Source organism: Cavia porcellus, unplaced genomic scaffold, assembly GCF_034190915.1.
Source record: "Cavia porcellus strain 051 isolate PalLab524CR breed Dunkin Hartley unplaced genomic scaffold, mCavPor4.1 scaffold_11, whole genome shotgun sequence".
Taxonomy (NCBI): Eukaryota; Metazoa; Chordata; class Mammalia; order Rodentia; family Caviidae; genus Cavia; species Cavia porcellus.
The window spans coordinates 8,758,239-8,782,928 of record NW_026947494.1 but is presented as its reverse complement, the minus strand read 5'-3'; the positions used below and the strand labels follow the sequence as shown (position 1 = coordinate 8,782,928).

General features: G+C 38.7%; 1 protein-coding gene across 7 annotated transcripts in view; it reads left to right on the top strand.

Moving 5' to 3' along the window:
• Positions 1 to 24,690, top strand: part of Ctnnd2 (catenin delta 2) — an 813,816-nt gene that overhangs the window by 269,412 nt on the left and 519,714 nt on the right. The window contains exon 1 of one of the 7 annotated variants that reach the window (XM_063257976.1): positions 11,768 to 12,042. The exons of 5 other annotated variants lie outside the window; for them this stretch is intronic. The gene's annotated coding sequence lies outside the window, so the exon portion shown is untranslated. Of the gene's footprint in view, positions 1 to 11,767; positions 12,054 to 24,690 lie in introns of those variants that run through there. One more of the 7 variants, XM_063257975.1, reaches the window with a different exon arrangement.

Sequence of the window (24,690 nt, the reverse complement as noted above, 5' to 3'; positions counted from 1 at the left end):
AAGGGACTAAAGATAGATCGTTTGCTATATATCATAGATGTAAAAAAGTGAACACAATGCTATGGAAAAAGATAAAATTATTGTGATACTTGTTTTTCTGTGGTTCTCAAAGAATGCATTCCTCAGCATTATGGATTTGCACGTTCTGATTTGTGCAGGTACCAGTGCACACATTTACATGCTCCTGTGTGTTACATTCACTTTCAGAAATGAGGTGGTCTAAAATACTTCCGCATCTCTCTGTGGCATTATTAAAAAGGTGAATTGCTCATTTAAAAAATCCTTGCTGCTCTAAGTGAGTGGAGTCAGAGGATTTATTAGATTAGGGATTCAAATTTATTCATTCTTTTTTCTATGTATTGATCAGTGTATGTTTGCATTACCTAATGAACCCATTTGTTGTGGATAATTGGTCCGCGTTTAGGATTCTTTACATTCCTCTCATTGGATTCAGCCCTTTGCCTGTGCCAGGCTCCTCTGCAGACAGGCGCTCTTGGGTATCTGCATAGTTTCTGTTCTTGCATTTCTTCATTTTCCACTTACGTGTTATTTCAGCTGTGCTAATTGCTGATATTTCTTTCCAGATCAGACCTTTCATTACTAACATTATTGTCTGAAAGTGTTCGGCTCAATAATTTTGAAGTTTAATTTCCTTGGCTGGTCTTCATTTTAAGTTCAGTTGTTGGCATAGGCTTTCAATTTGGAAAAACAAAGCACAATGTACTTGATAAACTTGCAGAAACTATTTGGCACATTTTGCACATAGATTTGCTTTTGCTTCAGCGTGTTTCAGGTATTGTCTAGAGCTCAGGAGTCAGCAAATGCTTTTCTCGCTCTGAGTGTATCCACACACTCACTGCTCTAGTGAATGGATACAACTTGGTACATAGATAAACACCTCAGGCTTTGTCTTATGTAACCAGCAGATAAGGACACCCTATATGGTAGCTGGAGAAGAAAAATGTGAAGCTCACATTTCAACCACAGATCACTTAAACTCAGTTTTGCTTCAGAATTGAGTAAAAAAAAAAAATTACCATCTCAATATTTGTAATTTTCTAAAAGTAGGAATAGTTGAAAAATTTTTCAGCTACTTTGGCATTCTTCAACGTATTTCTCAAGTACCAAATAGATGACAATTCAGAAGGATGTTTACCTTTAAGATTCCCAGGCAGTCGTATGCTTTATTAAGCAATTTGGTGTCTGTGTCTGTGGGTCATTCCTGTGTACAAAACTCTTCCTTTGTGGCCCTGGAACCCAATGAGACACAGTCCAATTGGCTTGACTCATTGTAGAACTGCACTTGCTAGCGTAAATCTTTTTTTTTTTTTATAAAGGCTTTTATTTAAAGAGAAAAAAACAAAACAAAAAAAGGTAGAAGCAATACATAATTTCAAAAGAACAGATAGTAAGAAATCACTAGCTGATAGATTACATATTGTCATCTTAGAAGTTGCTGTTCAAGTTACAAAATTAAAGTATACAAAGTGGACATTTAAACAATGAGACTGCAAACAGTTCTGTTCAATGATCCAACAAAAACTTAGCAATATGGTTATCTATTTTACACACTTAAACATACATGCGGTTATATCCTTTACAGCACTTTCTTTTCCTCTCTTTTTTATAATAACAATTACACATTTTAGGTTTTATTACTCCTATAGTTCTTATTACTTTGTTGAATAGAATAAAACCAAATGTGACAAAGCAAAATGGAGTCAGTAAAAACAAGAATAGACATAGTATATGATGTAAAAACAAAATGCAAGGTGATCAACAATGGTTACTATAATGCCTCTTGCTGTCTTCAAAAGAATTGCCCATATCTTAAAGAGGCTAAGATTAAACATACCAAATCAGAACCAAACAGATCATAAGGAAACAATTTTAAGAAACACTGATTTCAACGCAAGTCCACTGGAGATCTTCATTGTCTGTCTTATTGTCTCTAGTTTTCTACCAAATAGTTGTCCCCATCTTCACACACAGTGAATACATAATGAACATTATAGAACTAATCTGATCATAAGAGGGTGATGAAGGCTTTTTAGGTCTAAATCTTATCTTCACCCTTCCCTGCCTCTTAGACCAATAGAGAAGCACCAACTTTTCCAGACTTTAGCAACTTGCAAAACTTAGACAAAAGGCATGAAAATGAAATTCGTTGCTACTGCGGATGCTCACATTTGAGAGAAAACTACTACATATGCCAAAAACTGCTATTGGCCACTTCAAGATTCATACACAGTAGGAGTTTATGAAATAGTCCTAAGTACTGCTCAGTAACTATACATAAATATATGTTCCTCTGAAAAACTTTTAGAAGATACCGGATTCCAAAAAATATCTGATAGGGACAAAAATATCTAGTTAAGGTAAAATTTGCCACAATAACTAACTTAAGTCCTTTTATTCTTTCTATCTTTAGTTTTCTAGTAAATATGCAACCATTTTCATTGTTATTATAGATGCTTTCTTTTGATTTATTGAGGAAGTCAACAGATACCAACTATAATGAACATGGAAAATTTAATATTTCCACTGGCTGGTTTGATATTTTGGTTAATACCTACATTTTTCATAAATTTTCATGAGTATCAGAGATGACTTTTCAGCTGCTCATCTTTAATCCATTTACTAAAAGAGTGTAACTAATAGACACGTCCACTCTTCCCACTTATTGAAAGATAGATATTTCCATAATTTAAGAAGGTATAACTATACCACTGTAATGGCATTCAGATTAAGGACTTTAATCTTTGTGTATAAGGTTGAACACCATTATCTTTAAAATGGTTGGCAAATTCACGGTTGGGGAAGAATGCTCAGAGTGTGGATTGAATCGGAGATAGTTGTGGGTGCTGGCATCCTTGGGGAACTTGACTGATTCTTAGGGAGCTAGAAATTCTCCTCATCAGAACCTCCTGTTGCCACCACGGAAGGTGACAGGCGGGAATAGGTAGAGGCTGACTTTCCAGTAGTACAGAAAGTAATGTGGCAGTTTTCAGGCGTGGCTCTCAGAAGACAAAGGTAAAACCTTGTGAATTATTCTGGAAGTTAAGTTATTGTGGTTTTCCAGTGGAGAGGCACCCCCCCCCAATAACACCTGCTCATCCTGTTCTCATCATTATTTAAAATTCTACCTGACCGTGGGTTCTCATTTGTGAATTAACAAACCCAATTGTAAAGTTAGAGCAAGAAAAGGGGAATAGAACCTAAATATACAGAACCCAATGAGCCTCAGCTTGTCATCCGTCTCTCAGATGATGCCAGCTCTTTTGCAAATGCCCAGAAATCGTTTCATTCCAGATGTGCAGAAGTTACAAAGGGAACCACATCAGTAGTTAGGACTTTCAGGAGCGTTAAGTAAAGCTGAACTCTTACTGTGAATAATGCACTAGCACTTCCAGAATCAACTTAGGTTATAACAGACACTCGGGCCTTCGTTTTTAGGATGCCAGAAAGCACTAGAGACAATGTTCACGAGTAGAGAATGTATTCAAAGATCTTTATACAACAACAGTCCTTAAACTTCTTGAAGGACAGAGTACTGTTTCAGCAAATGATTAGGCATGATGGGTCCCACCGTGATTCACACCTACTTAGTGTTTAGTGGTGTCCTATCTGCAAGCAAAGGTCTGTTCTTAGGAGTCAGTTTGGCCTTTTTTCCTCAAGCATTAAAGAAGCCTTATAGTAAACATACTACTTTTCATTTATGAAAGACTGCTGGTCAGATATTGGAAAACCACTAACCAATTTTTCAGAAACACTGACAAGCCAACTAAAAGCACAAAGAGGACACCAGGGTCCTAAAATTAGAGAAATATCCTACTTGGTGAGCTTCTCGGGCCATTAGTAAAGCTCCATCTTCAGGACCAGGCACCCTTAAACCCTGACTTCTCTGCACCTCACGTCCCGAGGTGAAGTTAAGTCCTGCAGATGAGAGGACACAGTGTCCCACGTTCCATGTCAGGCAGCGTGATACCATCAAGGAGAGCACACCTCACAGGAAATAAGTATACAAAAATATTTAGGTGGGCAAAATTTGATGTATCAAAATGCAATATATTCTTAAGAATTTATGCATTTTTGTGTTAAATATATTCCTTTGATTTCTTCAAATCCTAATTGTAATTTCTTCCCTTTTTTTTTTTTTTTTTTTTTTTTTTTTTTTGGTGATACAGTGATATTTTTCTAGTAGTCTTTTGGTTTCTCTCTTAGCAAACACAGTGTGGGAAGCATTTTAAAAGCTCAGTCTTGTCCATTTTCTTATTGGTATTCCTCAGGTCCCGCAGCCCAGGGCAGTGACATAATACCTAACTCCAGCCAAAGAAACAGGATCCGCTGTGTCGGGAGAGAGTATTATTCATGATCACCGCTCTGTATAAAAGTTAAGAGAACATCAACTAAAGACATGAGCTAATTATGCCAAAAAATGGAAACAAATGCCATTCTTAATGCTAGGAGATTAGGGTACAGTAGTCTAAGTAGTAATCAGAGTTATTTTTAAAGATAATATCCTGAGTATACGCTTGGGACATGGAAAAGGGTAAAATATGAGAGACGCTTTCCATCTGGTAATGAAAGGGAAAGACTCCCAGCTCTGCCATAAGGAAACTGTCCTTTGTAATTTAAAATATTGCATTCTGCCAAGATATGCGTGTGTGTGTGTCTGTGTGTCAGAGAGACAGAGAGAGAAACAAGGAAAAAGATTAAACATGAGTTTTCTGCATTTCTGACTACTGGTGTTATTTGGTGAGGTCTTGTGTTATACTGTTTCCTTGCCTTTAATCAGTTAATACATTTTCAAAGTCTTCTCTAAATTCATTCCCTGCAATCAGAGCCATCAGGTATTTAGTCACAGAGGGGCTCTTGCATTCAAACTTTCTTTGTGAGCAAAATATCAAATCCTGTGAATTTCACAGACTGATAATTGGCATCAGGAACGCCACGGGTTTGCTGAGCTATTACTGTTACCAGGATGGTCAGCTTTACCTCATGTGTGAGAGACCAAGGGTGCTTTGAAGACAGTGAAACTCATTTCATGCCAGAATGGAAAGCTGGCCCCGTGATCCTCTAGTCTTAATCTGCCGTTGCATGAGCTTTAGTTTGGGACAGTGTGAAGGGAGGCGTGGAACTTGCCCAAAGAAGAGATTTAGACCCTGGGACAGAAAACAACCACCAGCACTTATTTCATTTGCAGGATTTAGTATGCCTCACACCCCTCGTGACAGAGTTCAGGTTGTTCCATTTGAGGGAGATGAGCAGTGTGTGATGATGTGTAATTCTAATCTCTCGTGACCAAGGATCATGATTTTGAGCTCCACACAAGGATTCAGGAGTCCAGGGCCGCAGGCGCTGCTGGGGGGTGTCGGTTTAATCCGGGTAGCAGTTCCTGCCAAGCTCTTAGGAGCTCAGCATTGTCTGTGGGCTCCTTCCGTTCTTTCTGTCCTTTGCCCCCTCTGCAATCTATTCTGGTCATGGACAGCAGAGATAACTGCTGGACTACAAATGACGAGCTGAGCCAACCCTTACAATGTTTCTCCTTGTACCTATTTAACTGCCACAGAATCTTTATATTAAGATTTCGCCATGCCCGTTGGAAGGCAGGCTCGGTAATTTGGCTATCATGTGTAATTTTATATCTTAGTGTCCGGGAGGATAATTATTAGAATTATAGACTTTATCTTGGATTGCTGAGTTTCATGAAATGAAAAGCCAAAATACCAGGAGAAAAGTCTGATTTTTAAATCTCTTCTAAATATTAAGTTTTAATAGTTTAAATAGAAATTGTTAATATTGATAGTATATGTATTTTTAATTCACTACAGAATCACCTGCTTATAATGTTCTTGGTTTTTAAAGTTAGTGATATTTGTAATGTTTGTAGATAAAAATGGAAAGGATATTGAATATAACTTTATTTTTGCTGTTGTTTTGGCGTGTGTGTGTGTGTGTGTGTGTGTGTGTGTGTGTGTAAAAGGGCCACCACAAAGTGAATTATTTTAAAATTAATGTTACTCTAGTAGTGATTCTTCTTTCCTTAAATTCTCATTTATTTTGTAAAACTTGAAACACTTTTACTTTTTTTTAAAACTACAATGTTTCTTTTAAACATGTATGCTATATCTTTTGAAAATGTAGAATAGAGAGTAACTTAGGTCTTCATCTTTAAATATATTATATATATAAAAACTATGTGTCATCAGATTTACTGTGCTTGCTATCATGTGACTACCGATAGTGAATTTTCTCTGCTTCGTAGTGTTCCATTGTTCACACCCATATACACACTCACTGCATTTGCTGTCCCTGGCAGCACGGTGCATTAGGGACTGATGTGAGCTTTCCAGTAGCCGTCTTCTGATATATATCTGTGTGCATGTTTGGGTTCCACGCACGCCTGGTGGTACATGCTGGCAGGAGTATGCATATAAAGAGCTTTGAAAGAGGTTGACAAATGTCAGGTGTAAATTGACCTTTTACCTCCCACCCACGGCTGTGAATGCTCTTCTCCTCAGTGCTTGGCACTGTAATATATCCACATTCTCTGTTTCTCTTTCATTCTCTTAGGTGTGTGGTAGCATCCTGTGGTGTGACAGCCCGCATTACGACGAGCAGCGCAGTTGTTTGCTTGTTTGTTTATCTATTTGCATGTGGATCGTGTGGTTTTCCTATTTGTGCCAGGCTTGTTTTGTACTTTGGAGGCAGTGCCACGAGCTTAGGAATATGTTGCATTCCAAGCTATTCATATACAGAGAGAAGGATGGAAACATTTTCTTCCTATAGGCACTTTTAATGTCTTCAAGGTGTCTTATCAAACCAGAATTTTTCAATTTTAATACAGCTCAATTTATAGCTTTTTATTTCCTTTTATGGTTAGCGCATTTTGTGTTCTGCAAAAGAATACCTTCATTACTTCGAGGTCCCACATGTGTTGCATATTTTACTTTGAAAGCCTGTCCACTTAATTTTTAATGTCTGAAATGTCATCTCTATGGAACTGATTTTTGGTCTGCTTTTTAGGGGAAGGCGTCAGAGTCCATTCTGATTTTCACAGAGTGAAGGCACCATGTTGCTCTGCGCCCTGCCTGGGTGCAGTTCTCATCAGTCAGGTGTACCTGGGGCCCGGGGTCTGGCTTCTTTCACCTGGCGTATGCGCCACAGGGTCTTAAGTACCGCACTTCTCCAACCCTCCACATCACCTGGCAGATTCGCCCACCCAGCCCTGCTATTCCCTTCAGGAGGATTTGCTCTGGACTTTGTTGTTGCTCTTCTTGGCCCTCTGAGATGCTGTATATAATTTGGACTCCACCATGCATTACCTTGACCTCTCTTTATCTTAAGAAATCATGATAAGGTTAGATGACTATGGTGGCCCACACCTATAATCCTTGCACTAAAGAGGCTGAGGCAGGAAGATTGCTTCAAGTTCAAGGTCAGCCTGGGCTATGTAGTGAATTCACTGCAGCCTAGGATATGCAGTAAGACCCTAGGTCAATAAACAGAACAAAACAGATCACACTGAGGTTTTCACTGGAATTTTGTTAAATCTAACAATCCACAAAAAACCCACAATCTTTGAAATGTTAAACCTATCAATTTCTGATTTTCCCATCTGATCATTTATGTCACCTTACTAGTAGGATTGCATATTGTTCACTGAGCAGGTCTTACATTCTGTCCAAGATTTAGTTCTAGGTATTGGATATTTTTCTATGTTATAGATACTCTTGTTATTTTAATTACCTATTGCTAAGGAAGTACAGTCTTTGGAATAATTTTTAAAATATTTTTATTGTCTAGTGTCTGTAATACAATGTTAAATAAAAGTGATACAAGTGAGTGATCTCACATGCATATCTCACATGAGTTATTCTACTTCCTTCAAATCAACCCTAAAAGGGATAAAACTGTAAAAAAAAAAAAAAAAGCAGGAATAAAATTCCATTTGCAGTCATACTAAGAGCTGAGTCACCCACAGCCTCATGTAAAGGTAGCATTTGGAGTTCAGATCTTTCTTCCTGGATGTCATACAGGATATATATTATACCAGTTTTCCCTTGCTCTTTCTGGTAAAATACATGAGAGAAACAACTGAAAGAGGAAAGGATTAGTTGGCTTCCTACTTCAGAGGTCTGCTGAACCTGTGGTGAGGAAGAACCTGACGGGAGGAGGATATGGTAGAGAGGGCAGCAGTGTTGCTGGGGGGCCTCCTTGCCCTTGTGCTCCTGTTCCATCCATGTCTTCACCCTTTTGGTTGGTGGACTACCTATGAGGCGGGTGTCCCCCATCTGTTCGCTGTCCCACATCAGTGCCTATGAAAGCACCTGTACAGTCACCCCAGAACCTTGCTGTGCTGATTTCCTAGGCATTTGCCAAGCCAGTGAAGTCAACAGTCAGCACTGACCATCAAATATACTTTATATAAAAAGAGAATAAATAGGGCAAGCAGGAGGAGGGAAAAGAGATGAAAGAAGGAGAGGAAAAAGGAAGGAAGGGAGAGAAAAGAAAAACAGGAAAAAAGGAAAATTCACACTAGTTCTTGACCAGATGTAAGATACGTGAGCAAAACTGCATTTGGAAGATGGAAGAGGACACAGAGAGCGAAAGCCCAATCTCATCTCTGAGGGCACAGAATAAAGCTGGGGCAGGCTGGGCGGCAGCACCTGATCGGCACTGTTCTCCACCAGCTGCTTCCCTCCTCCTGGCTCCACACCCTTCGCTGCCCAATATTTTAGTGAGGGGAAGTCAGGCAAGGTACAGTTGCTTGTAATAGAGAAACAAATACTATACTGAAAGGTTTAAATAAAAAGCAGTGGGTTGACACTCAACAAAGGTAAAAGATAAAGCCGTTAGACAGGGCATGCGGCAGTGTGTAGAATACAGAGACAGTTAACTCCAGGAGAACAGAGTGGCCTGGGAATGTAAAAGAAAGCTAACCCCATGCATTATTACGGTCAACAGCATTTTATGTCATGAAAAATTCCAAATTGAAGAAGACACCATAAGACGAAGAAGGTACAAAAAGAATGCCAATGAGTTGGCAAAACTCCTGACAACACAGACAAGAAAAATAAAGCTGTCATGAAACAGAACCATATTAGAAGCGTCAAGAATGAAAATGGTGCAGAAATCCAGAGGACTGGTGCCAGGACTGGACATAAAGCAGGAAAGAGAAAAAATGGCATTAAAGCGACGGAAAATAAGGCCACAGATCTGACAGATAGATGACTGCTAGCAATGCTGAAGCTGTTACTATTTCACTAATTCTTCCCTGGGTAAGAGGAGACTTCCTGTCTTACAAGAAGGAAGTGTCAGCCTAGTTGTGAATTCGCTCCTCCAGTTTTCAGGAGCAGAAGGCATCTGAGTGGTTTCTTCAAAATTAGGATGAAAAGAATTGTGACACAAAAAATGTATATTCTCTTAAATTGTATATTTTCTATGGCAGACACAATTTAAGAAGCACCTTCCCAGGGAATGAGGTGCCATGGGCAGATGAATAGTGTCTCTCAGCATGACTTAACAGAGACATCTGCCTTCTTGTTATAGACAGTTAAATTAGATAAAAATATAGGCAGGCAGATAGGGCTGGTCCTCAAAGGAGCTGGTGCAGAAGGCCAGCTATCTTGCAATTGTAGGGGTGACAGACACCTCCCACTGTGGCCAGACCTCAACACAAAAGATCAAACAAATGCACCCACAAACTTCCCAAGGATAAACATCAGGATTTGGTATTCTAAATAGGTATTGATCACCTAGAGGAAGTCAGAAGGAGCCACTAAACCAAGCCAACCCCCAGCAGACAGAGGCCCTGTTCTGTATTCACGCTGGCTTTCTTTGTGACTGGGTTCCCCATTTGTCCCTGGTTTAATTAATTTTACCTGAGCAATTAATCTTATTGGTTGGCCATAGTTCTGTCCCACCTCATGCCCACCTTGCAATTTCCCATTTGTCCTGCCTTGGACTTGATTCACCTTGTGGTTTTGATCTATAAAAAAAATCTCTAGATCAAACCCACAGGGGACCACTTCTGTCTCTCTCACAGACAATAGCTTTCTCAATAAATATATTCTGCTCTTAACCACCATTGTTCTAGAATTTATTCTTCTGTGTTAGAGAATATGAAGTCTAAAATCTAGCAGGTTGGGAGTTTTTTTTCCTCTGTATGACTGTGAGTTTGAATTAGCAGAACATATAGGCACCCATGAACATTTCTTGCAAAATTGTCATAAAAAACAGCACACAATCACTCAAGACTTAAAGATGACTTAGGTCCAGACATGCAGTTATGTTAAGTGGATAATGAGATTGGTGTTGAGAAAGTGGAGAAGAAAAACTACACTATGTTTTATGAAAGTATCTGCCTCTGGGGCCTCCTCTTCCTCCCCTCCTTCTTCCCTCTTTCCCTCCCTCCCTTGCTGGCCTGCCTCTTTCTCTTCTCTCTCTCTCTCTCTCTCTCTCTCTCTCTCTCTCTCTCTCTCTCTCTCTCTCTCTCTCTCTCTCTCTCTCTCTCTCAGTACAGGTAATCGAACCCAGAGCCTTTCATGCTAGCCAAGTTCTCTACCACCGAGTTATGCCTCTCCAGTCTTGAATTGCTAATTCTAAGCTTATATTGCTTTAAAAAAACAGAACCTCATTTTTAAAAAGTCACTTTACTATTATTCAATGTGATACTAAAAGCAACGCTTCCTAAAAAGAGGATTAACAATAGTATTTCCCCTTCAATATCATTAAATATTATCTAAATAATATATGCTGTTTTAAAATTGAAAAATGTACTTTTATAGACATGATCAAATTAATACTTATTAGGAACCTCATTACATTAGGATACTACCTCTGTTTTAAATATCTTGTCATCTAAAGCCTGGCTGAGTGACTCAAGCCTGAAATCCCAGCACTCAGGAGGCTGACACAGGAGGATCATTGAAAGTTTGAGACCAGCGTGGGCTACCAAGTTAGCTTAAAGCCAGCCTAAGCTGCATAGCAAGGCCCTGTCTCAAAAAGACAAAAAAAAAAAAAATCTTACCATCTATAATATATAGCCCTGAAATTCGTTTAATAAACAATTCAATAAAAAAGTATTTGAAACACTTGGCAAAAAGTTTTTTGAGAAATAATGGCAAAAGCAAAGGCAATCAGTTTAAAGACTCCAAGGGGTTGTTCGAAGTACATTAATCGCTAGGGCAGAGGAGCGTTTACACCAGGATGTAAAAATCAGCCTCAAATCTAGAAAATCTGTCTGTTCTGTGAGCCTTTGGAGCTTATTAGACTTTGCTACATTTTATGCTCCTTTGAATAGTAATCTCCTTTCACAAAAAATAATTAGAATAAACTTGTTTATTGAAGACCTTTCCATCTTTGAAATCAAAAGTGGACTACGTTTAATCTAATCTTGAAACTTCATGAAACACTTTCTTGCTTTTGAATTCACCAAAGTCTAGAATCAGTTGGAGAATCATTTGGAGATCTCTGCTTTATTGTCATTGTTCATTTTTTTTCTGTCTCTTATTTTCATATTGAGATAGGGATAGCTTCGAATCCAGGTCAGTGCCGTGGAATACTAGAAAACTACAATTCTCTGGGCAGGCTAGTGGGAGGGTCCTTTTGTGATGAACTGTTGCATAAATAATGCTAGTGGGGGTCTAAATTCACTGTTGCCATGGAGACCTTTGTGCCTGGCTGAACTCTGTTCTCTTAAGACTGCAACCACTAGGCTTGTGGTATCTCAGATGGGGGGCTTTGCCTTTTTTTTTTTTAACTGTTTGCAAGTGAAAGCAGAAATTCAACTATGATCATTCCACATCCCGACTTGAGGCTGTTTTTTAGTCTCTTTGTGATTTTTGAGCTCCTCGTTCGTTTCTTTTAGCCGAGCTTCAGGAAGGGAGGAGCCAGTGGGTAGGAAGCCTGGAACCGCTGCGCTGCCCAGGCGACTGGGGAAGGAGGGAAAAGTAGCCCTTCCTCGTCTTTGGGAGTATCGACTTGTTTGCCTAGGACCACAGTTTGCAAGTATTTAAGGATCATTTGTTTCCAAAGGTACAGCAAAGGTAAAAATTTAACAAAGTGAAAACTAACCTAATTTGGTCTTTCAGTGCTTTCATTATTAATGTTTTTGTGATGATTTTAGTTCAAGTTTTAACACTGCAGATTGAGAGATATGTTTAGAAAATATGGTAAGCATTTTTTCTGATCTCACAGAAATCGATTTATTTAAGCAGGGGAACACTGAAGTCGTACAAGTCAAATATAGCTGAATTTTACAAAAAGTAGATATAATGTATTCTGTGCCATTTCTCATTAACTAACCATTGCATTTGTTTAGTAATTGTTTTTAGTAAAATATGGCTTGTCATGGATAGATAGTTTAGAATCTGTGAAAGTTATGGTTATTCATGTAAATAACCATTGTAGTTGTATAAGAATTGAGAGTTGATTTGGAAACTATGGGTCTCTTTCTTCAGTGTGCAACTGAGCAAAAAAACCCCACCTAGAAGGAAATTACTCATAGAGAGAAGAAAGGCATAAAAATCAGCCTACTAATGCCACTGTGGAAAGTGACTAAAAGTTCAATATATTGGACAGCTAACTTGTTGCATTGTATCTCCCTTTTTCTTATAGATGATTTGGTTCTCCATGAGTTTTAAGTTAGAGCTAAAATACAATAATTACATGTTTGATCATTCCAAATGGTGCAGGTATAAATAGGTTGTGCACATCCTGTAATTATAGATAACCTTTTCCATTCAAGAATTTGGAGGTTGTTTTCATTCAGATAACTCATTAGGAGAATCGCTGACCAAGATTTATCATGGCCAATTAGCTCTCACCTCTTCCTCTTCTGTAGGTAAGAGAATATTTGTGAGACTTTACAAATAAAAAAGACAAATTGAGTGTAGAAAACTGGTTTTAGAGCAAGATGACTGTGAAAAGAGAGCATTAGACTGTCATGTATTTGTAAGAGAGGTGTACCTTGTAGAGTTGTGGTTACATTTTTATCACACATACTGTCACATGTTTTAATATTTGTATTGCCTGGTATTGATATGATTGTTTTACAAGAAAGGCCTGCATGTCGTGTTTGGATCATCTCTTAGTAAATATTTCTTTTTAGTTAATTAAAAGTTAAAGCTTTATTTTAATCATATTAAGGCCGGGAAGTTTTATTTTTAGGAAGTGAAAGTTAAACTCAGTTGTACGGATTAGTAACAGTGATTTAAGAAAACCTTCACCTTTGGAAATATATTCCGTATAGACCATTGTTTCATAATATTACCTAAGATGTGAGGAATGCCCTATGAAGCTTCACGTTAGGTATATGTATCCAGACATTCACACTTTGATCTGTGACATTCGAATTTCAAATCGCAGGACATGGTATATGCATATGATTCAAATAGGTCTCTCTTAATGTTAACCATTTAAATAGTATAATTCCCAAGTACCTTGTGTCACAGAATATATTTTATAGGAGAGAGAAATGTGAAATATTTTTGTTGCTTGTTTTAAATCTAAGTTTCCATATCAGGTGACTGTATCTAAATACATATTAGTTATTTTTAGATGACATTTTGAAACCTAATCAGTTAAAATATGATTCATAAAGAAAATACATTTCTGAAATTTTCAAATGTCAAGTTGCAGTATGCATCTGGGCTATTGTACTTCTCAATATTGGGCACACAATTAAGAAAAAAATACAGTTTCAATTGTTTAAAGAAATATATATATAATATATATATATATACATATATATTATATTATATTATATTATATTATATTATATTATATTTACTGGACAATCGCAAATCTGGTCCAAATAATCCAACTTTGTTAAGTTTGAGAATTTTATCTAACAAATCTGAAAAAAATATACTGCTTGAAAGGGCTTAAAAACAGAGATTTTGGGTTTTTTTGTTTTGTTTTGTTTTGTTTTGTTTTAGTTTTTGTTTTTTCTCTCCAAGAAACTTCTTGGCACGTGCATTCATAAGCTTTGGTCACAGCTTTTGTAATTCTTGTATTCCACAATACCAGTGTCCAGTAAATGCTTTTGATTCCCTCCTGTGCGCTAAACATAGAACCACGGTGTGTAGACATGGGCCAAGGCATTGCCAGGGGCTCGGGCTCAGAACTGCATCTTCTGCTAGGGACCGAACATGCGAGGTGGTAATTGAGCCATGTTTGCTCTCATGGTGCTGTGGCCTTGGCAGCATGAGCAGCCTGGTTGTTGTGCATTTAAATGTGAGATAAAGAAAAACTGTGATGGCCACACATAAGCACTGTAAGTGACCAGAAAGGTGATGATTTCCAAATAGCAGCCAAAGAATTCTACAAAAATGGAGCGTGTGTGTGTGTGTGTGTGTGTGTGTGTGTGTGTGTGTGTGTGTGTTTGCAGGACAGTGCAGGGGATTGAACCTACTGCTTTCTACCTGGTCTACACCCCCACCTTCCACTGCCTGTTTTTAGAAACACAGTCCTGGTTTAAGCCACTAAATTTCCCAGGCCAGACTCAAAAGTTTCACGTGCTCTTGCCTCCACCTCCCATGTCAACTCTGAAAGCAGAGTAAGAGTGAAAGCCTCTGGAGGTTAAAAGGGGCTCTAGGCTGCCTCCAACCCCTCTTTTCCCTCCTCTAACCTTTCTGCCTCTGGCTCTGGTTCCTAAAACCTGGGCAACTCTTGCCCGTCCTAGAACTCGCTCGCAGCCCATGGCTTTTGTGTTTGTTTTTGGTTTTTGCTAGAAGCAGCATCCCAGCTCACATTTTCTCCAACACCTCCAGCACACAAAGGCACAGGCTCACTGCCTCACTTCCTCAGATCTCTGCTGAGAGGTGCTGGTAAGGAGACTGCTCTTGGTGATCCTGATGAAATTCCTTCCCACTGTCCCCATTGGCTGGGTTATTTTCCTCCTCTGCCTTCACTGCAGAGACACGCTATGTGATCTATCCACTCAGTTCATTCACAGTTTTTTCCTGTAGGATGTAAACTCCATGAAGGCCGGGACTTTCAGTCCATTTGGTTTTTCACTGATACATTCTGGGATATAGACCTGTTCTTGGCATATTTTTTTTTTGGCACATTTGTTGAATGAACACATGAAAATCTGTATGTTTATAAAAAATAAAAGTGGTAGTGAGTCTTTGGGATTATTATCTATAAGCAATGTCCAGTCATAAGTGAAGGTGAAAGTAGCTACTTGAGGCCAGCGGATTTATGGTTGCTTATGTACCAGGGCTCTTAACCGAGGCTCCTGTATTACAGTAGAATGGCACTGAGAATTCCCCTTCCACTGCATGTGGCATCAGAGGGACTCTTTGAGGACACCCAGAATGGTGACCCCTTGGTCATCCCCAGGCTGTGAGACCTTGACAAGTGTCTGAGTAACTGTTTCATCAATTTTTTCCTTTCACTCTCAAAATCACAGCTGTTACCCAGCTCTCCTACCTACGAACCAAAATACCTTTAAAAGAATATGCAAAAAAGTGTACATAGCCTCTAAAATATGTGATGCACTCATGTCTGTAACTTCACATTAACATGAGAAAAATGATTGAGTGCCCTGGGGTATTTGTTATTTATATTTATCCAAAAGCTACATTTGAGTTTACATTTAAAGAATCACAAAATTCATCCTTAGGGTCCTAAGAGTCACCCTCAATATTAATCCTGTCCATGCTGTTATGTGAAATTCTTTGGCCACATCTCATGCTGATGCTTCCCTGGAAAGTGTCATAATGAGTATATTTTTGTCATTTTGGGGCCAAGTTACCCCCTCTGTCTCATCAAATTCATACTGCTTTGGACAAGTTTAACTAAACTCTGCACATGTGGCTTTAAAAATAAACTCTGCAAGCTCTAGGAATTTATTAAACCCTGCCTTGTGACTAATTATATGGTATCCTGCTACAGTGCCTAAATATTTGTCAGAGATTCAAGAGTTACTTTCTCTAGGCATAAAAATATTGAGTTAGTGTGTTCCTTCCAGGGACATAGCTCTTTTATTTTTTTTTTTTAAGTAGCAAAACGAATTTTAAGTTTTGGTCACTGTCTGATTGTTGCAGCACCAAGCAAATAGGTTATTAATGCCATCAACACCCTGAATACTGCAGTGCCTGTTTTGTACTTGTGGGGTGCGTTGCGCGCTGGTTTCTACAAGGAAAGTAGCTCTGAGTATGATTATGTTTTAGTCACACATTCCCTCTTCGTGAATTTCATCTGCTTCACTTCATTTCGAGCCCTTATGCTCTTCTGAACCAATTTCTGGTAATTTTCATCAGCCATAATGGAGTTTCTTCAATAGATACTATATTCAGCATGGAAATGTTAAACGTAATTAAATTTAGTCGCTGGGGTTGAGGGTTCACCACGTGTACATTATCACCAATTATTTCTGCCAAAATTTGGAAACTGTAAATACCCAGTGGAGGTGGGGAGGAGAGAAAGGAGGTTGTGTGCAGTTAACCATGGTCCTGGTTTCACAGGCACGTGGTGATTTGGCCATTGGTTTATCTGCTTACTGCTTACACACTGATTTCAGTGCGGTTGTTCACTTCCCTCTCAGACTTGACATTACTCTGCAGACTTCGGTGTATTTGGGCACAATTTTGGCAAATATTGTGCACATGCATTAGTCAAACACATACATTTCGTATTTAGGAGCTCAACTCTGAATATGTAGAATTACAGAGAAATTTGCATGTCTTCATTTAATGATTTATCAAACCATCCTCTCATTTTGTTTTATTGTAACTCTGAAATAATAATTGCTAAAAATTATTGAGCACATCCAGGGTGATACTGACTTCTTATAATATTTCATTAAATCCTTAAAAGGATCCTACGCTTTAGATATTATCCCTCTGTTATAGGTGTGAACCATTAAGCTAATTATTTCATTGCATCTGAATTTCTAGTAGGGTTTCTAGAGGACCTCAAGACCATGAACAGGCCAGGACCTCCTTAGCTGTTTTTGCTAGTGCAGAAACTAGCTGGGAGGGAAAAGGAGGGACAAGTTCAAGGGTGGTATGAGAGCTCCAGGCAGGGCGTTGGGGAAGAACAGAGGTGACAGCAAGCCAGTCACACTGGAGAAGACTCTGGAGCTGTCCGTGGGTGTGTGGTTGGCATCAGACTTGTGTTTTTCCAGGCCCACACTGTCATCCGCCTTTACCACATCCGTGGATGCTCAAAGAGAACAGAGACGGTGAGGTGAGCCAGCCCAGTGGAGCTTACCAGGTGTGCACTGGTGCTAAGGTGACTGTGGGTTGTTTAGTGCCCTGCAGCCGTGCTTCACATTTTCAGTGTCATCATCCATTTGGATGCTTAGCATTTGCAAAGCTTATTCAGTGTGTAATCATACACTTATTTTGATGGAATGGCATCGTTATTGCTATGTCTCTGTTTGCAGAACTTCCATTTGCCACCCATTGTCCTGAAAGCTAGGAGAGAAGAGATGACAGAGACACCTCCCTTGTGGAGCCGCTATTCCTGTGGGGACCAGACAGTCAGTCAGTGGTTATTGCTACCACCTGCCCCTCCTCTGTCAAAAGAAAAAAAGATCCAGGGAGGAAAGAGCGTTATGATTATACACAAACTACATCTATCTGAAAGGGACCAAGCTGATAGCCTATCACTATCAGTTTTCTTTCAAGGCTTACTATAAAAGGAAGTCAAGGAAATGTTATTATCTACCTTTGTACAGATAGCATCAGTGTGTTCAAGAATCTTTGAGGATGTGTGAGTTTTCACTATAGATTACTTTCTTATTGTATTTAGTCTGGTATAAAATAGCTGTGGTGTGGTGGATAGAGTATAGGTGTGGAGGTTAGAAGCTCAGTTTTTTTTTTTTTTTTCTTTTTTTTTTGTTTTGTCTTTTTCATTTTTATCAGTACCGGGGATCGAACTCATGACTGCCTGCTTACAAGGCAGGCGCTTATGCTGCTGAGCTAAATCCCCAACCCCAGAAGCTCAGTTTTGTGTACTTGTACTTCTTTCTCCATCTGTAGAACATTTTCTGGGACCAAGATGAGGAGTGTTTCCCCATGCTGTCCCCTCTGTTGTTTGATAATCTTATATTATGATGTCATTGCTTGTTATGGCTTGTGTCTGGATGACCTCCTAAAGCCTCATGTGCTCATACGTGTGACTTTTTGAGTGACTGATCTACAGTGTGTATATATGGATTATGAATTTAGGATATATGGGTCAGCCTACTGGTTGGATTAGCATACTTCTGGGTGTGGTTGAATGGATTTACTAAAAGATAAAGACCCACCCTGGTTTTAGGTGACACTGATCAACAGGCTTGTACCCCTGGATGGGATATAGAGGGAGGCTTGCAGCAGCTGCTATACTGCCTCCTGCCTGCCCTGCTCTGGACTGTTCTCCTTTGCCATGCCACTGGGAGGAACCAGCTGACTGCTGACTGAAACCTCTATAAACTGTGAGCTGAAATTAACCTTTCCTCCTTTATCTTGGGTCAAGTATTGTGTCCCAGCAATGAGAAAAGTAACATTTGATACGCTTTTGATAATACATCATTCTTCTTAGAAGAGTGTAGATATTAACAGTTTTTGAAAGTGGGATCCCTAAGGGTTCCAAGTCAGATGCCTGTTCTAAGTGAGGAATGCAGCTGGCTTTACCAGAGCTAATCAGGGGTGTCGGCTCATGGTGCTTAGTGCTCTCTCCAGAAAAATCCATTAACATAAGCACAGTGGCATAATGCATAGCTTACTGTCACTCGTTTTTACTACTTTCTTTGTTTATACTTTTGGCCCATGATAGGTTGTTCATTTTTATTGGGTAATGCATTTTTCAGAGAGGTCTAGTGCCTGTTTTAGCTTCACTAGATTTCATTTTCTTTTCACTGGTTATGCTTTAAAGCGTCTTAAGGCTGTTCTTTCTCATCCTTAATCCCTCACTACCTCAGTTTCCACAGCTGCTGAAGTAAAAGTTTCAGCCCTCCTATTCCTTATGAATGAATTGTATATGATTGTCTTTCCTACAGGGCATCTTACTGTGGGATTTAAGGTAGCTGAAGGTATATATTTCAGAGCAGACTGGCCCAGGTGTGTTGTCAGCCAAGTTCCTGGTCAAGTCAGTGTAGATCTTGCACCAAGCAGGCTCCAGCCTTTGTTAATGTCTCCTCATTGTGTAAAACTTTTCAGTAAGTGTGTCTGTTGGATACTTACTTATATGTATGTTCAGGTACCACTGTGCTAGAATTTGTATGTTAGAACACTTCTTAAAAAGCTCATTTTTAGTATTTGAGAGTAGTGCATTTATTTTTTTTTATTTTAAAGAGATTAAGACAAAAGAGGACAGAACAAAAGAGATCAGAACAACGTAAGCAACATAGTGCTTCACCACAAGACAACCTGATATAACAGTAGTTACCATAACGTTTCTTTCTTTGAAATAGTTGAGCATACCTTCACATACAATAGTATCAAAAATTTAGACACTATGGTAGTAACTACTATTAAATCGGGTTATTTGGTGGTGAAGCACTAGGTTGCTGAAACAGTCATGCTTTGACCTGGATTGTTATGTTGTTATGTCCTCTTTTATCTCAATCTCTCCCTTATTCACTAAAAAAATTATTTAGTTATTTTTTATGTTTTTTTTTAATTAAGGGGAAAATTTTAAAAATTAGCAGGATATATTATAGTAACTTTTTTTGATTTCCTATTAACTTGTTTTGAAGTCCTATAATACTCCCACTATCTTGTTTTGACTGATTAGACTCTGTTCCATTCTGTATGATAGTATCAAGTTTGGGGGTATAGGCAACTACTTTGAAGGCAGTAAGATTCAGTAAGATGCCCATTCTGGTTTGACTATTATCTCCTTTGGAAGTCCTGTAATGTTTACAATGTTTAAGTTTTATTGGTCTTGTTCTCTACTGTTTTGTTCAACTTTATAATACTTAATGAGATAGACAATTCTTTTTAAGGAAACAAGAGACATTATGGTAACCATTGCTGATAACCTTGTACTCTGTTTTTACATCATGTACTATGTCTATCCTTGGTTGTGACTGACAGCTTTGTTTTGCCATATTTGACTTTATTCCCTTCCAAAAAAAAGTAATAAGAACTAAGGAGTACTAAAACCCAAAATGTGTAAATTTCGTTGTAAAAAAGAGAGGGAAAAAAAGTGCTATAAAGGATACAACTGCAAGTGTGTTTAGGGTATTAAATAGCTGACTATATTAATGTTTTTGGTTGGATCATTGAACACAACTGTTTGCAGTCTCTTTGTTTGAATGTTCACTTTGTATGCTTTGATACTGTGACTTGAGCAACTATCTCTAAGATGATAATGTGTAATCTATTAACTGGTGATTTCTTACTGTTTTTTTTTCTTTGTAGTTCTGTATTACTTGTACCCTTACACTGTTTTGTTTTGTTTTTTCTCTTTTTCCTTTTAAATAAAATTAAAAAAAATAGTATCAAACATAACAAAATAGTATAAAATCATTCAAGAGAATGAAAGTATTACAGGGCATTCAGAACCAAATAACAGAACATGAATAATGGCTACTGTATTATCACATTTTCCATAAAAATTTGTTTATACTATCACACATAATAAAATCCAGTAAGATACAACATGATAGAGCCAATGGAAACAGAAGAACAAAAGCATGGTAGGACTTCAAAGCAAGATGATATTAAATCTGCAATGGCTGTCATATACTCATAAGCAAAATAAATCAAACTCACATATATAAATACCAAATAGTCTCCCTAGTGTAAGAAATGGTAAGAGTACTTAAGAGTTTATGGTAATCCTGATTCCCCATTACATTGCTTTGAAGTCTTATAATGTTTTCATTCATTGATTGGAATGGTTTTATTCTGTTTTGTTTGATTTTACTATCTGTGATGGTATGAACAGCTATTTTGAAGAAAACGAGAGTAGTGCATTTAAATTGAGGTTCAAAAGTTTACCCAAGTTGCCTCCATCGTGGGGGCCACCTCTGCCCTATTTCCTGTCCTGATTTGCAGACAGCAGGTTAGGGAAGTGCTCAGCCCCCTCCTTTGTCCCTCCTGCTAAGTGTGGGCTAGGCCGAGCCGGGCTGTGCTGTCTGCTGGGACTGCTCCTCCAGAAAGCAGCAGTGTCCCTGGGCAGGAAAGCCCCACCTCAGAGCTGAGGCAGCGACTCAGATCATAAGATACTTCCCCAAACCGTGCCGTGCAGATTTCCTCCACACTCAGAGGCTGTCTGTTGCAGGAATGTAGTACTCTCTCTGCCTGCCTCTCTCACTGCATATAGCAGAGGTGCCCTTGTGCCTCCTGCCTAGCCCAGCTCACAGTGTAGATCCACCATTCTCACAGTCACCCCACTCGCCTCTTCACAAATTAATATAACCCAGATTTGACCCTGGTTATGGCTTTTGCTCTAACCGGATTTTGGACTCCTTGACTCCCCGCAACCACAGATATGTCTTTGTCTCTTTAGTCTCTCAGTGGAATTTGTTTTTGAGAAGTCCCATAACTTTCCACTGGGTATACAGTTTATAAACTTGTCTGGACCTTAAGGAGGTTCGGGTGGGCTCCTATACCACTGGCTTGTCTTGTGCACTCCTTCAAAAGTACCTGCTCCCCACAAACTAAGCTAACAGCTCAGCATACGGACAGGAAGTTACCAGTCAAATTCATAAGCTGAAATTGAGAAATATAGAATTTAAGAAACTTTAAGTACTGGTAAGACTGTGTGTCGTGATTATAATTGGAATTGAGGGTCACTGGGAAAAAAGAGTACGTACAATCATAAGTGATTGTTCTTCATTTGCAAATCAGTGTCTTAACCAGGCTTTCTGCAGATGGTGGTGAGCGGGGATGGGAGAGCAACAGAACCAGAATGACATCACAGTGTAGTATGTGTGAGCACTAGGGAAAGACCAAAGGGGGCGTTAGTGACATGTGCTAGGCATATTCTTATATGTATTCCATACAGACCTATTCACCTTGTGTCCTGTGGGTTGGATACTTTTGCTACAACAAATAACATTTTTAAAAAACTCAGTTTTTTGTTAGTTGTGTACATTAATGATATTATATATTTTGTATGCAACTTTTGACAGTTCCTCTTCACTCAGTGCAGCCTAGTTATGCCAGGCCTGTCCAGCCCTAGGGCAGCAATTTGAACATGCCCAGGAGAATCACAATTAACATGAAAAAGAGTCTGCAGTGAAATCCTGAACTCTGTAGTTTCTATTCAGAACTCCAATCAAAGAACTGGACTAATACCTTCAAAGTAAGCTTGTAGAATGTTCAGCTTCTACAAGGCTAAAAAAAATATGCTTATGTTTGATACAGAATTACTTTTCCAAAAGAATCTAAGATGCTGAAATATATATGATAAAATCAGAAAGATAAAAATTGGGGTACATCTAAAACTCTAACCGTAAGCCCCAGAATATCTACAACAGAAGTATGTATTGTAGGGAAGTCTGTTTTGGCAGTGTTTTAAAAAAAAATATTTGTAGGGCTGGGGATTTAGCTCAGGGGCATGAGCGCCTGCCTTGCAAACAGGCAGTCGTGAGTTTGATCCCTGGTACTGATAAAAAGGAAAAAGACCAAAAAAAAAAAAAAAAAAAAAAAAAAAAAAAAAAAAAAAAAGAAAAGAAAGAAAGAAAGAAAAAAGTATTTGTGAGGTTGAATTCTGGTTTTATAGAAGGTAACTATTTGGCAAGGTTAACAACTTAACTCATGTCATCTTAGATTATATTAAGGGAAGTTCAGCTTGACAGTGTACTCCTCACTGTGAAGAGTGCATCAGCAAACAGGAAAGCAAATGGCAAAGTGTTGCCAGAATGAGATGTGAATTTTACGTAGTGGGCAGTATATTCCATCAGTGTGAAAATCAGTGTTGCTCTGGTGAACTAGGGGATGGACTAGAACAGAAATCGGAATCAAAACCAATGATTAGAAAGGCTTTTTGCATGAGGGAACATCATGATTTTTATGAGGAGAACTTTTCAGTGGGAAGCCAGGCCTCTGAGGTTGAGCTGCCTTCCGTGGTCACTCAGGCACTGTCCGAGGGGCTGACTCCAAAAGAGGATGAACAGTATGCCCTTCCAGATCCCATCCACGGGTATAACTGTATGGTTTGCTGAGACTTGACATCTGAACTACTTAGAAATAGATGTCGATTGAGTATGTAAAAAATAAAACATACATAAAATAAAAATAAAAACCCTGTGATATCTGTAGATTCATATTGCTGCATGTTAAGATCTCTGGAGGTAAAGTGAGAATTATGACAACATTGTCCCAGTCATTTGTGTACACTGGCCATTTAAAACAGAAAAGCAGAAAAAGTACAATCACAAAGTACTTTCTCATCCTCTACATGAAATTCCATGAGAAATAGCAATACTCACTTCACAGCTGGTTAGCAGTGAGTATTCTCTTCCTCTGCTCCCTCATCTGTAAATCAGTAATAATATAATAACAGTAACATTATCTCCTGAGAGCTCAAACCACCTGGGAACAAAGGATGATGTTGAATTTGTTGAAAACACACAGCCTCCTTTACTACAGTACAAAGCTTCTCTGCCTTAGTAGGGTGAGACACAATGTAAGTCATAAGATTTAAATAAATACAAGTTCTAGAGTATCCATTAGATTCAGACGTCTTGTTCAAATTCTGACCAGACCATTGCTTTTCCCACTTGGCATAGCAACAGGAAATTCGGGGGGGGGGGGGAAATTGGGCTGACATGCATGAGACATCTGCTGAGATCCAGAGCAGAGAGCTATCCCTGCTCCTCTCGGGGACCTGCCTTCACTATCAGGTAAAGCTATACTTCATGGAGCTTTTAGTACTTGGTTTCAGGAAACACAAGGATAATTTGGCTGTTCCTAAAAAGGCATAAACAAAATATTGGCTAAGCACAGACAGATGCTAGGGTTATACATTGTACATGAATCCATGTACTTGAATTAGCTTTAATGCTGTTGAGCTTATGGTGTAAGATCTTGCAGCTCGTTATAACTAAGTTGTTATGGGCTGCTAATTTGCTAAAAGCTGCTGTATCATGAGCTAGCCTGACTGCCTTGATGGGTCTCCCGGTAGTTAATATGGTTTAAATGTGAATTTTTAATTTTTCCCCTGTGCTCTTGCATAATGATATTAGCTTGTCTACAGTGTGACAAATTCAGTGTACCAAAAACATCTGGTACACCATTCTTTACGGCTAAAATAAGTTTGCAAACGTAATATTGCACATCCATTAAGACTTCCGCATATTGGGGAGATGTGGAAGGCTCGGACTGTGGAAGGAAGCCTCTGGTCACAATTCATTTTCCTCCAGTGTAAACGATTCCAGCAATGGTGCCTCCAGCATCACTACCTGCCTACAAGTTCTTGCTTATCGGGAAGCAAATATGGATGTATTCCTCGTTAGACTGTGCTTAATTTATTCCCAGTAGAGAAATTTCAAAAAGGAAAAAAATGTAATGAAAGGGAAGGAACTAAAATCTTCACAGTTTGAAGACAGGTTTAAATTCTGTCTTTTGAAGCTGATCTGAGAACAGATCACACTGAAATGTTCAAACCGTGAAGCTGATTTAGACTGTCTTTTTAAAAAGAATGTACAGTATTTAAATAATGAACAATAAGTCAAATTCCTTGCCCTCATTTGAATTTCGACATGTTAATATTCGAATGTTCATGTTCTGA